The 11,126-nt window shown below is 44.8% G+C and overlaps 1 long non-coding RNA gene across 1 annotated transcript; it reads right to left on the bottom strand.

The window, feature by feature from the left end:
* Window positions 1–5,930: 5,930 nt before the first annotated feature.
* Window positions 5,931–10,175, bottom strand: LOC119253490 (uncharacterized). The gene is made up of 3 exons (XR_005127095.2): window positions 10,050–10,175; window positions 6,741–6,965; window positions 5,931–6,596 (listed from the first exon to the last, which is right to left on the bottom strand). It is a non-coding gene; the product is annotated as an uncharacterized LOC119253490 (long non-coding RNA).
* Window positions 10,176–11,126: the final 951 nt, after the last annotated feature.

Below are 11,126 nucleotides of genomic sequence, written 5' to 3'. Positions count from 1 at the left end.
AAATCAAACAAAAGGCAAATGTTGGGGTACTTTATGTCTGTGGGTCTAAAACCCGAAAAGAATACTACTTTTCCCAAATGGACAGAGCGTACATTTCCAGCCGCACCTTCCATACTTTGTTAAAAAAAGAAATAGGGGGCCTCCCCTCATGGTGCAGCGGTTGAGCACTGGGCTGCGAAGCTGTCCTCAGCCTCTGCAGTGCTGGTTCGACCCTGGGCCGCCGGCGAGGGTCCCACATGGCACGCAGACCTCTCCTGCCATGCCCGCTGCTCCCCTCAGCAGTGTATTTCGTCAGTCTGCCTGTTCTCCTCCGTGCTCTGGCTCTGGTGAATTCTCTCATCCTCTCGCACTTCTGACTGTACCCAGTGCTTGTATAAATAAATCTTTAAAAAAAAAAAAAAAGAAATAGGCCCCAAATGGTGTCACTGATGCCCAGCCCACCAAGACTTAACAACCAACCAATCACAGCTTCAGTCTTTTCCAAGGGTGGACTTCTACACCACTCACTCTGGAGTTACCTGGGCAGCAGGAGTGAGGTCATACGCAGAAGACCCCACTGGCTTCTAAGGGAAGGGGCTTTGCCTGAAATAATCTTTTGTTCTAATAAACTGTCTCACCCTGTCTGACTCTAAGTGTATCTTAGTAAAGATTTTTATTTTGCTTCCTCCAATCCATTCATCGTCTCCCAATCCCAGGAGAAAAGTATCAGAAAGTGTTTCTCCACGCATTGATATTGGTGATGTTGTTTATAGACATTCCATCTGCTTTTTGGTGTATGGCCTTTCTATATATTTAGTATTCAGGAAATTTGTTAGTTTGTATTACTTGGGGGATATAGGGTAAAGCAAAGTATTTTCTTTAAGTTGACAAAAAGGAATATCAGGAATGTCATTGTATGGTTTCATATGACATCCTGTCACACCAGAACCCCGTGAGAGATCTGTGTCATGACTGTTCAAACAGGAGTGCTAAACTCTAGTTCTAAAAATTAGGTAGAAATGGATGTGGGTATAAGATAGCAATAGCAAATACATAAGAGTTTAGCACATGCCAGGCACTATTCTAAATGCTTTGCATGAACTCATTTTACCCCACAACAACCCCGTGAAGCACATATTATTAATATTCCCATTTGAAGATGATAAAACTGAGGCACAGAGAGGTTAATTTACTCACTGAGGTCACAAAGCTCCCAAGAAGCAGAGCTGGGACTCAAACCCTGAGGGCTGGCAGGGGACACTATGCTCTTAAGACTGGACATCCTAACTCCAACAGTCCGTTCACTGCGAGGCCAACTTCCAAGTGTGGTGTTGCTCTAGCTCCCGCCAGGGCTGCTATAGCCTAACAGTGTTGTGGTCATCCTGTTCCCTCTAGAAGTGGGCTCCCCGTGCTGTGTTTAGCTGATGCCCTCGCCCTGGGGGAGACGAGCCCTCCCAATCCAGGAGGAGGAGCAGGGAAGAGAACAGTGCTGGTCACAAGTAAATCTTGTATTTTTCTGCTTTTTTATTTTGTTTGTTGTTCAATTTTTTTCTCCCTTATCTCTACTCTTCTGGTTGGTGTAGTCAAGCCCCAGGTTTTCCTCTATTTAAAAAATTCTGGATGTGAAGTTAGTAAACAGTTGACGTGAGCGAGCATATGTTACGGAAGTGGAAACAGCTGGTGTTGGGGAGGCTGCTGAGCGTTGTTTTCATGAGGGGGAGTCGCTGGGAAATCTCCCTGCCGGGGCCTGGAGTGTCCCTCACCGCTTCTGTGGGCCCTTTTGCCTCCCCTGCCCTGCCCTGCCTCTCCTTCCCTCTCCCCCCCGCCCCGTTTTCTCTCCGTCCCTTTCCTTCCCTTGCTATGCTTTCATGTTAAAAGGACAAAGCTTCTCCCCCCCCCACTCCCTACCTCTTTTTCCTCCTCTCTGTCTTTATTTCTTTTTTACATTTATTATTTATTTATTTATTTATTTATTTATTTATTTATTTTTGTGGGACCCTCGCCGGCAGCCAGGGAACGAACCGGAGCTGCAGAGGCTGCGGGCCGCCTCTCAGCCCAGCGCTCAACCGCTGCGCCACCAGGGGAGGCCCCTCTCTCTCTTTTTTAAAAAGATTTATTTATGCATACAAGAATGGGGATGCAGACGAGAAGTGCAGGGGGCGGGGTGGGAGGACTCACCAGAGACAGAGTGGGGAGCAGAACAGGCAGATCTACTGAAACACACTGCTGAGGGGAGCAGCGGGGAGGCAGGAGAGGTCTGGTGGGCCATGTGGGTAGCTCCAGGGCTGGGGATCGAACTTGTGTTACAGCAGTTTGCAGACAGCTTCATAGGTTGTTTCTCAACCCCCTGCGCCACCAGGGAGGCCCCCCTCCTCTCTTTTTGGAGGGGTTATGACCCTTACTTTTGCCTTAACCTCACAGGACACAGAAGCAGTGAAAAGCAATGCAGTGGGTTCTGTGGCCAGGGGAGTCTGACCTGGACAGCGGCCACCTCAGTCCCAGCAGCTACTGGTGGAGAGTGAGGGCTTGGAGGCCAGTGCCCAGGCGCAGGCAGGGAGGCCCTGAGGACAGGGTGGAGCCAGGAGAAGCCCCTGCCAGGGTGGTGACTTAGGAGGGTGACTGGATTTACAATGACCATATGACCCCCAAAATGATTCCCTTTTCATTAATAACGACAGTGATGCCATGAACGCCACGGCAGTAGTAAACACCTCCACAGCGCTCACTATGTATTAACACTGTTCTTCCTCCTCACAGTCCTTTGAAGTAGGTATTATGTTATTCGTTCCGTTTTAAAATGAGGAAACTTAAAAATGTTTATTGAGGTAGCCCTGATTTACAACACTGTATATGCTTTCAGGGTATAGGTCATGCCACACCCACCACCAAGATACCCACGGTCCTCTGCCATGGTCTACTGAGCTCCTCCCCGCTTGGCTGCAGGGGCCCCACCTTCACCCCCCGGAAGCCTCAGTTCTATAGTCAGATTTCTAAGATTTGTTTTGCTTTGGTTTTTACATTCCACTATGAGTGCAATCATCCATTATTTGTCTTTCTCCTTCTGACTGTGCTTAGCAGATCCCCCTACAGTTCTAGCCATGTTTTTGCAAATGGCAAGATCTCTCCTTTGTATATAGCTGAGCAGTATTCCATTGTGTGTATGTACTTTGATTTTTTTATTATTAAGTTGTCAGTTGTTTACATGTCTAGGTAACTCTGGGGTACATTTTTACTCTTCCACATGTGCACACGCTTCACTCACCTTCCCCCGGACCTCTGGTGACATCCTACCCCTTCCTTCCCCTACCCCCTCCTCCCTCTGTTCTCCCTGTTGCATCTGGTAACCAGTAAATTTTCCACTGAGTCTATGATTTGTTTTTATGGAGACAGAGAGCTTAAATAAGTTACCCAAGCCACACGGCCAGAAAGTACCAGAGCTGGGACTCAAACCCACAGTCTGAGCTGCAGAGCTTTAAGATAACCCATTCTTATGCCTCCCTTAACAGCCATGGAAAAGCAAACAAACAACCTGACCAGTTGGCACAGTTGCTCCATGTGGGTCTTATGTGGAGCACACAGGGGTGCCAAATTAGGGATTGTGATATTCTGGAATTCTGACAATTTCAACACTTGATTACGTGGTGGTGTAGACCTCTTGCTCGGAACACAATTTGTCTACTTGTGTTTCCTCTCAGCAGGTGGCCTGCTGACCCCAGTTGACAAAGAATACTGGAAATCAAGTAATCCATTTATTCAATCACTTAGCAATTGTCTGGTATGTGTCAGGCACTGGGCTGGGTTGTGAAGATAAAGAAAAGATTTGGTCTGTTGAGAAGTCAACCAAGTAAACATCAGGTATAATAACATAGGGTGATAAGAATGATCAAGAGAGGAAGGCTACATGAGAGATGCTATGAGAGCCTCTGCCCACATCTGGGGGCACAGCTGAGACTGGGGAGGGAACTATTGGGGGTGTCTTTCTGGTTGTACCCCATCTCAGGGATGAGCTGGGTGAGTTAGGGAACAAACGGAGCATTTCTTCCATCGGAAGGGAGCGCCGGGACATGCTGTGTCTTCATGGAGACACATTTGATTGGTGAGTCTGTTGTCTGTACCAAGGGGCTTGGGAGGTTAATTTTAATTTTGCCTGGCATGAACTTCCCCAGTGGCGAGCTAGGAGATGGCATTACGCCATGATTTTCACGAACACTAATGAAAGAACTAGTTACTCCCTGTTATGGCTGATTCATGTCCCTTTCCTCACTCCTATATTGACATCCTAAGCCCCAGTAGCTTAGAATATGGCTGTGTTTTAAGATGGGGACTTTCAAAAGGTAATTAACGTAAATTGAGGTCATTTGGGTGGGTTCTAATCCAATATGCCTAGTATCTTTTTTTTAATGTCCAATCCTCTCATTTACCTTTTGAAAATTTTATTATCACTTATCTTCTTACGTCATTGTTCATTTTTGTACAGTAATTGGTTTCTCCCCTCAGGTGTAGTACCCACACTTCTCCCACCTCCATATCACCTGTGAACCATCACGCCAGTGCCTTGTGCTCCTCCCTCCTCTCTCACTCCCCCTCCCTTGCTGGATGCCTCAGATCAATGGTCAGCTTGCAAGTTTTGTCTTTTTCTTGACCTTTTGTTTGGTTTCCCTATATTCATCATATAAGTAAAACCATCCCATATTTATCTTTTTTGTTTTGACTTATTCAGTTAGCATAATTCTATTAGATCCATCCCTGTTACTGCAAATGGCATGAGTTTGTCTTTTTTGATGACTGAGTAATATTCCATTGTGTATATATACCACAACATTTTTATCCATTCATCTGTTTTGGGGGCATTTGGATTGTTTCCTTATCTTAGCTATTGTAAATAATGCTGCAGTAAACATGGCCATGCAGGTTTCCTTTCAAATTAGTGTTTCTGTGTTCTTGGAGTAGATTCCTAGGAGTGGAATCACTGGATCATATGGTAGATCCCATTTTAGTGTTTTGAGGAACCTCCACAATGCTTTCCACAGAGTATGCCTAGTGTCTAATAAGAAGAGGGGATTAGGACACAGACACACACTGACAAGCACATGAGAAGACAAAGGGAGGAGATGGTCAACTGCAAGCCAAGACGAGGGGCCTCAGGAGATACTGACCCTGGCACAACCCTGTCACACTCTGGTCTTGGTGAGGAAATCGATTGCTGTTCTTGAAATCACTTAGTCTGTGGGGTTGGTTATGGTGGTCTTCAGAATTCCCTGCCTTATCCTCACTTGCCTATGATAAATGTGTCCTTTATTAGATCAATGTCTTCAGAGAAACCCCTTTTGAAATTACCAGGGTTGCTAAATGGGATCCAGAGAGGAGAAGATCACAGTTCCTGGTTGCAAGGAGCCCTGTGGTGTGAAGGGGCACTGGATGCTGGGAGCCAGGCTCTGCTCTTACCCACCCTCGGCCAAAAGTAAAAACAAGAAGAGATTTCATAGATGCAGGTGCACAGCCCATGTGCGCTGTCAACCTTGGGATTTCATGTTGGATTCCAAACGCTTCCATTGGTACACAAGTAAAATTTGATGAACTTTAATACTATATTCCATCAAAAATATTTTCTTTCAAAATGGAGCTCCAATTTTCTTATGGAGAGCAGATACATGGACAGTTGGAATCTTGCAAATTTTTAAAGCGGTGTTGTAGGGTCATCCTTGCAAAACTTGGGCAACTGAGTTGGCTGCCTTTTTTCCCCCAGAAATGATATGAAAGTATTGTGCTTTTTTTTCCTAACCTAGTATGACTTAGAAGTTGATTACAAGCCATTCTCCCCAAACAACAACCTCCCTGCCCTACCCCCCACATATTTAGTAACATGTAGCAGATCAGACAGGCCTCTTTATTAGCTAGAAACGCCACATAATTACAATGATAATACAATTTATTTTTCACTAGGACATTTTTCAGAGTGAAAGAAGATTCCATTAAAAAATATGCCAAGACAAAGTCAAAGCAAATACACAACCGCTGTAGTAGACAAATATTTGTCCTACTTACAGCTGTCCTGAGGAAACATCCACTGTATTAGCTCATTCATTAAGTCTTGCAGATCACAAGTATGTTTTTTTCTTCAAACAAAGTAATTTGGATAAACTCATGATGTCATGTGTTCTCAATCTTCCCCAAATCATTGCCGTGTGAAGAATTACAAGTGTGGGCACCGGCATCTGATTGCTTCTCGGGAGTCGCAACTCTGCTGACTCAAGAAGCAGTGGAATCTAGTAGAAATAGTTGTCACTGAGGTGTTAGGAGTCTGCAGTTCTAGCTCTGGCTCTGCCATTACTAGCTGACTGACAAGTTTTCTTGGCTTTAAAATGCGAAGGTTGGACCTCGTGGTTCCTAAGACCTGTGTTTCCAACAGCCGCAGCTTAGGGCCGGCAACCAGTGTGGGAGGAGGCTGGGGCCTGTCCTGAAGCTGCATGTTTCGAACAGTGTTCATGAGATGGAGGGCAGAGTGAACGTCCGAGTCACGAAATGGGGAGGGTGCTGGTAGACACTGCTTGGGGACAGCAACCCTTCAATGTTCTTCCCGAGATGCAGCCCCAAAGATCTGCCTTCCTCGTGGGAACCTGGGATTTGGTAAGAATCAGCATAGTGACAAAAAATAAATAATGAACCTTAACTACAAGAATGGAACAAAGCTGAATGTTGAAATTCTTGGAGAAAGCTGGGCTACTAAGACAATTATTTGGAAACAAAAACAGAAAACATACATGGTCATCCCAGTAACGCTCTCATCAGCAACAGCTTCATTGGCAATGATCTCCAATGCAGTGTGGTCTTGGTGTGGTCTTGGTTGATAGATGGCAGTGGATGACCCGCCAAAATTGGATTTGGCACATTAGCTTTGCCTGTCTCAAAAGTTGGAAATTGCACTTTTCAGCCAGCAGAATGACAAGAAATTTAAGATGCAATAATGACATAATGTGATAAAGAGGCTGTCAAGAATAGGAAAACACTGTCAGTAGCGATATGAACTGTTTCAGCTGTTTTTCAGAAGTAAACTTTTTAATCCGGATATGGTTTATGAGCAACAAAATGCATCCACTTTAAGTGTACATTGGTAAGTTCTGACTGACATACTCATAAATCACCACTACAATCATCTAGTGCATTTCTATCATCTTCCAAATTTTCCCTGTGCCTTATCCTAGTTAATTACCCCAACCCCCAGTCCAGACAGCCATTGGTCGCTTTCGGGCCACCATAGATTAACCTTTTCTTTTCTAGAATTTCATATACATGGGATCACATGTAGGTATTTGTTTGCACCTTCTTCCACTCAGTGTAATGTTTTTAAATGTCTTCTATGCTTCTGATGTATCCCTCCTCTTTGTTGGTGAATAATGGCCTATTACATAGATACGCCATGAGGAATATGCACTCACCTGCTGGCAGGTGTCTGGGTTGTGTCTAGTCTTTGGATATTATGAACAAAGCTGCTATGAACATCTTGCATTAGTCTTTGTGTGGATGTTTTCATTTGGATAAACACCTGTGAAGATCAGTGAGTGGTGATTCTTATTCTGCACGTGTCAACTAGGCTGGCCATGGATACTCAGCTTAAACATTATTGGGTCTGAGTTGAGATTATTCTATCAGAACTTGCCATCACCTCCACACAGTGGCTTTTCCCATCACAGGTGCCCCAAGTACAATGGTGCCTGCTGGAGCAAATGACCTAAGCAGCGGGGATGCTTATTTTTCTGTCTGGATCTACTCCCTGGCCTTCCTGAGCTAGGCTTGATTCAAATCTTGCAACCTTTCATGGCACTTAAGGTGTTTTTAGTAAACCAGCATTCTCAAGTGTGAAATATGCTGGTTCTATTAGCAGAAGCAGCATACTAAGAATTATGCTACCTTCTTAGTGTTGAGAAGTAACAGACACAATCATTTGTCCTTTAGTTTCATGGGGTATTCTGGTATATTTGCTCATTCAATAACCCTCCACTCATTCAACAATACAGGTCTCTGAATCTTCAGGGAATTCACCTCCTCCCACTTTGATGGAGCATCCCAAGGCCTGCAATTTTCTAACCACTTCTTGCTCATTTCATTATTATAATGTCATTGGTGTAATGGACTGATGCAAGGTGGTATGGGAAGTCCAGATAGCTCTGGTTTCTATGGCTACATTACAGGTGGCAGGAGAGTTAACGTAACACTGGGGCAACATTGAGAATATACGTAAATATACACCCTTGTCTATCTAGGAGGACTAAGGACTGTTTCTGATTTACCTGTCAGATAGAAGTGGAAGTCAATCAGTGCCAAGTCCATGGCTGCATATCACAGGCCTGAGGCTGTGTTCATCTACTCTAGCAAGGACCCCACCCCCACCCCCACTCTGCTGGCATTGCTGCTCCAATTACAGCATAGAGAGCAGGAGTGTGGCCATAGATGATGCTGGAAATGTGGGTTGGAACCAAATTGCAATGGGCCTGAAGGGATGGGGCTATGGCCTGAGCACAGGCCTGTGAGCCACAAATGCTATCCATTCCCTTGTTTCAAACAGGAAACTGTCTTTCCTAACGTTTTAATAGCTTCCAAATGAACTGCCTTGTGATGAGAGTGGGCGTTGTTGCCGTGACGGTGCCCAGATCCTCCCCCAGGACTGGAATGCTCCTTCTCCTGGCTGTCCGAGGTCAGCTGCTCCCCAACATGACTGCTGGAGTGGAATGTGCACTCTCCTCCCTGGAGTCCTTGCATTTGCTGTTGGCTCCCTGGGACAGCTCCCCATCTCCTATGCCTGAGAGATGCTGTTCATTCATGAGACTTCCTCAGGTGTCCCTCTGACCCCAGCGACGGTTAACTGCTTCCGTCTGTTGCCAGAGCACTTTGTTCATGATGTGAGCATAGGCCATGCAGAGATTCTGGCTCGGATTATGGCTGTCCACGTCCATGGCTCCCCTGAGAACCATGCTCTCTGGACATCAGCGCGGCCACAGCTCATTCATCTTCAAGTCACCAGAGGCTGCAGAGAGCCTGACACACACAGGCATTCCAGAAATGGTGATTTAATTAAAATTATTATTTAATTGAATCTGATTCTTTCGTTAGGAAATGGGGTGGAGTGGAAATTCCATACTGGGATGCATGCACACATATATTTTTTAAAGATTTATTTATGCATACAAGAGCTGTGGTGTAGGCCAGAGTTGCGGGGCGTGGGGGTGAGAGGATTCACCAGAGACAGAGTGGGGAGCAGAACAGGCAGACTGGCTGAAATACACTGCTGAGGGGAGCAGCGGGTGAGACAGGAGAGGTCTGCTGTGCCATGTGGGTCACCTCCCTGGCCGGGGATCAAACTCGTGCTGCAGTGGCTGCTGATAGCTTCATAGTGCTGAGACTTATTCCCTTGCACCATCAGAGAGGCTCTCTTTTGTAAAATATTTGTTGTCACTTAACAATAGACTCAAGCAAGACTTTTTGCATTGATATGATTTATCATTCTGAATTTATAAAGTAAAACTATCATAAACCTCAACCTTTACTTTTTTCTTCCATCTGAATTGGAACTATTGAACCAGGAATGCACATGTCTCTAATACCTTATCAAACATTTAGTTGTGTGTGTGTTTGTGTGTGTGTGTGTGTGAGCTTATGTTTACAAACTCTCCCACATACGGTCATTTGTCTTTTATCTTCAGGCATTAACCTCATAATAATTAAAGCAACAAAGTAGTGCTGACAGCAAAAATACTTTTGTTTCCAGTTTCAGAATTATAACCTGTTTTCGGTTCACACAAAAACCAATTCTTTTTAAATTCTGATTAAGGCATAAACTATTTACTGCTGTGAAAAACTGTGTTTGGCCTGTGTTTACACCTCCTGCAGGAGCAAATATTCAGTGAAAGGACTTCCACATTTAAGTTCCCAACTCTTGATTATCTTTTTAAATGGGAACCACCGATTACATTCACGCATAGCGCCTGAGTCTGCATTATGGACCAAACATGTACACTTTAGACAGCACACAAGACATTTAACAAAGCTGGGAAACTCTCACTATATGAACTCACCATAAACATGAAGATTCCAAGTCTCTATGAACGACAGAAGAGTATTGAGGTCATACATCTTGCACGCAAACGCCAGGGTGTGGGTAGCTTAGGGCTTTGGGGGCAGCTCTAGGATCATCTGGGGCCCAGGAGCCTCCTGCTTTGTATTCTAGAATTCTGAGGGCCTGGTCCTCATTCTTAACTTCCAAGGTCATCGTGTCCACATCACAATGCCGAGAAGAAGCCTCCCTACCACTTCTGGGTCCTACCCTAAGCATGTGGATCTCACTCTCTTTCATATCCCATTGACCGAAACTTAGTTCTGTGGCTACAAGCAGCTGCCAAATGAGACTGGGAAGTGCTGTCTATATTTAGTGCAGCCATGTGCCTGCTAAGCATTGGTGATTCTATTACCGAAGAGAAAGGGATAAAGACTCACTGGGGACTGGTGACCTCTTTGCCACATGCACACATACCAAAGAGAAGACACAACACTCAGATGGCATTTTGCAGAATAACATTGGAAGATTCCAGTTTTAGGGGAGCGGTCTCTGCTTGTCTTCATTACTTCCATTGGCCCAAATATAAGTCTCCCACGTCCATTTCCTGTTTTCATGTGCGAGGCCATGTGTGGATCAGAGCCTCTCCAGCTTGGCAGGCTCACTGGACAGAGGGCTCCGAGCTTGCTGGGGTTATTCAGGCATGTGTCTAATTTGCCGTCCATGAGCTCAACTCTGAGCATCGACTCATTTGGCAACAATAATTTATTTATAAATAATCATTAACCTTTTCTGAAGTGTTTTGTTCTGCATTTGATTTGCTAAAATTAAAACACTGGTTTTCTGAGGGTTTAGAAAAATAACACAAGTTGAGAAAAAAATTGGGGACATAAGGTGGGAGGAGGAAATTGAAGTTAAAAGTTGCTTAAATACTTACTTGGCGCTGCTTCAATGGCCAGGGTGTGGGTTTTTCCGTCTCTTTCTCTTTCAGCCTGGAATTTTCATCATTCTAATAAACCATGTCAATGACAAAGTTTTGTTGGTTTTTTTTTTAGCTTGGTGAGGTTGGGAGGGAACTGCTATAGGCTAACGTTACCCT

Source organism: Talpa occidentalis, unplaced genomic scaffold, assembly GCF_014898055.3.
Source record: "Talpa occidentalis isolate TD23 unplaced genomic scaffold, MPIMG_talOcc4v2.1 talOcc4.2, whole genome shotgun sequence".
Taxonomy (NCBI): Eukaryota; Metazoa; Chordata; class Mammalia; order Eulipotyphla; family Talpidae; genus Talpa; species Talpa occidentalis.
The sequence above is the reverse complement of the archived record's forward strand: the minus strand, read 5'-3'. Positions and strand labels throughout refer to the sequence as shown.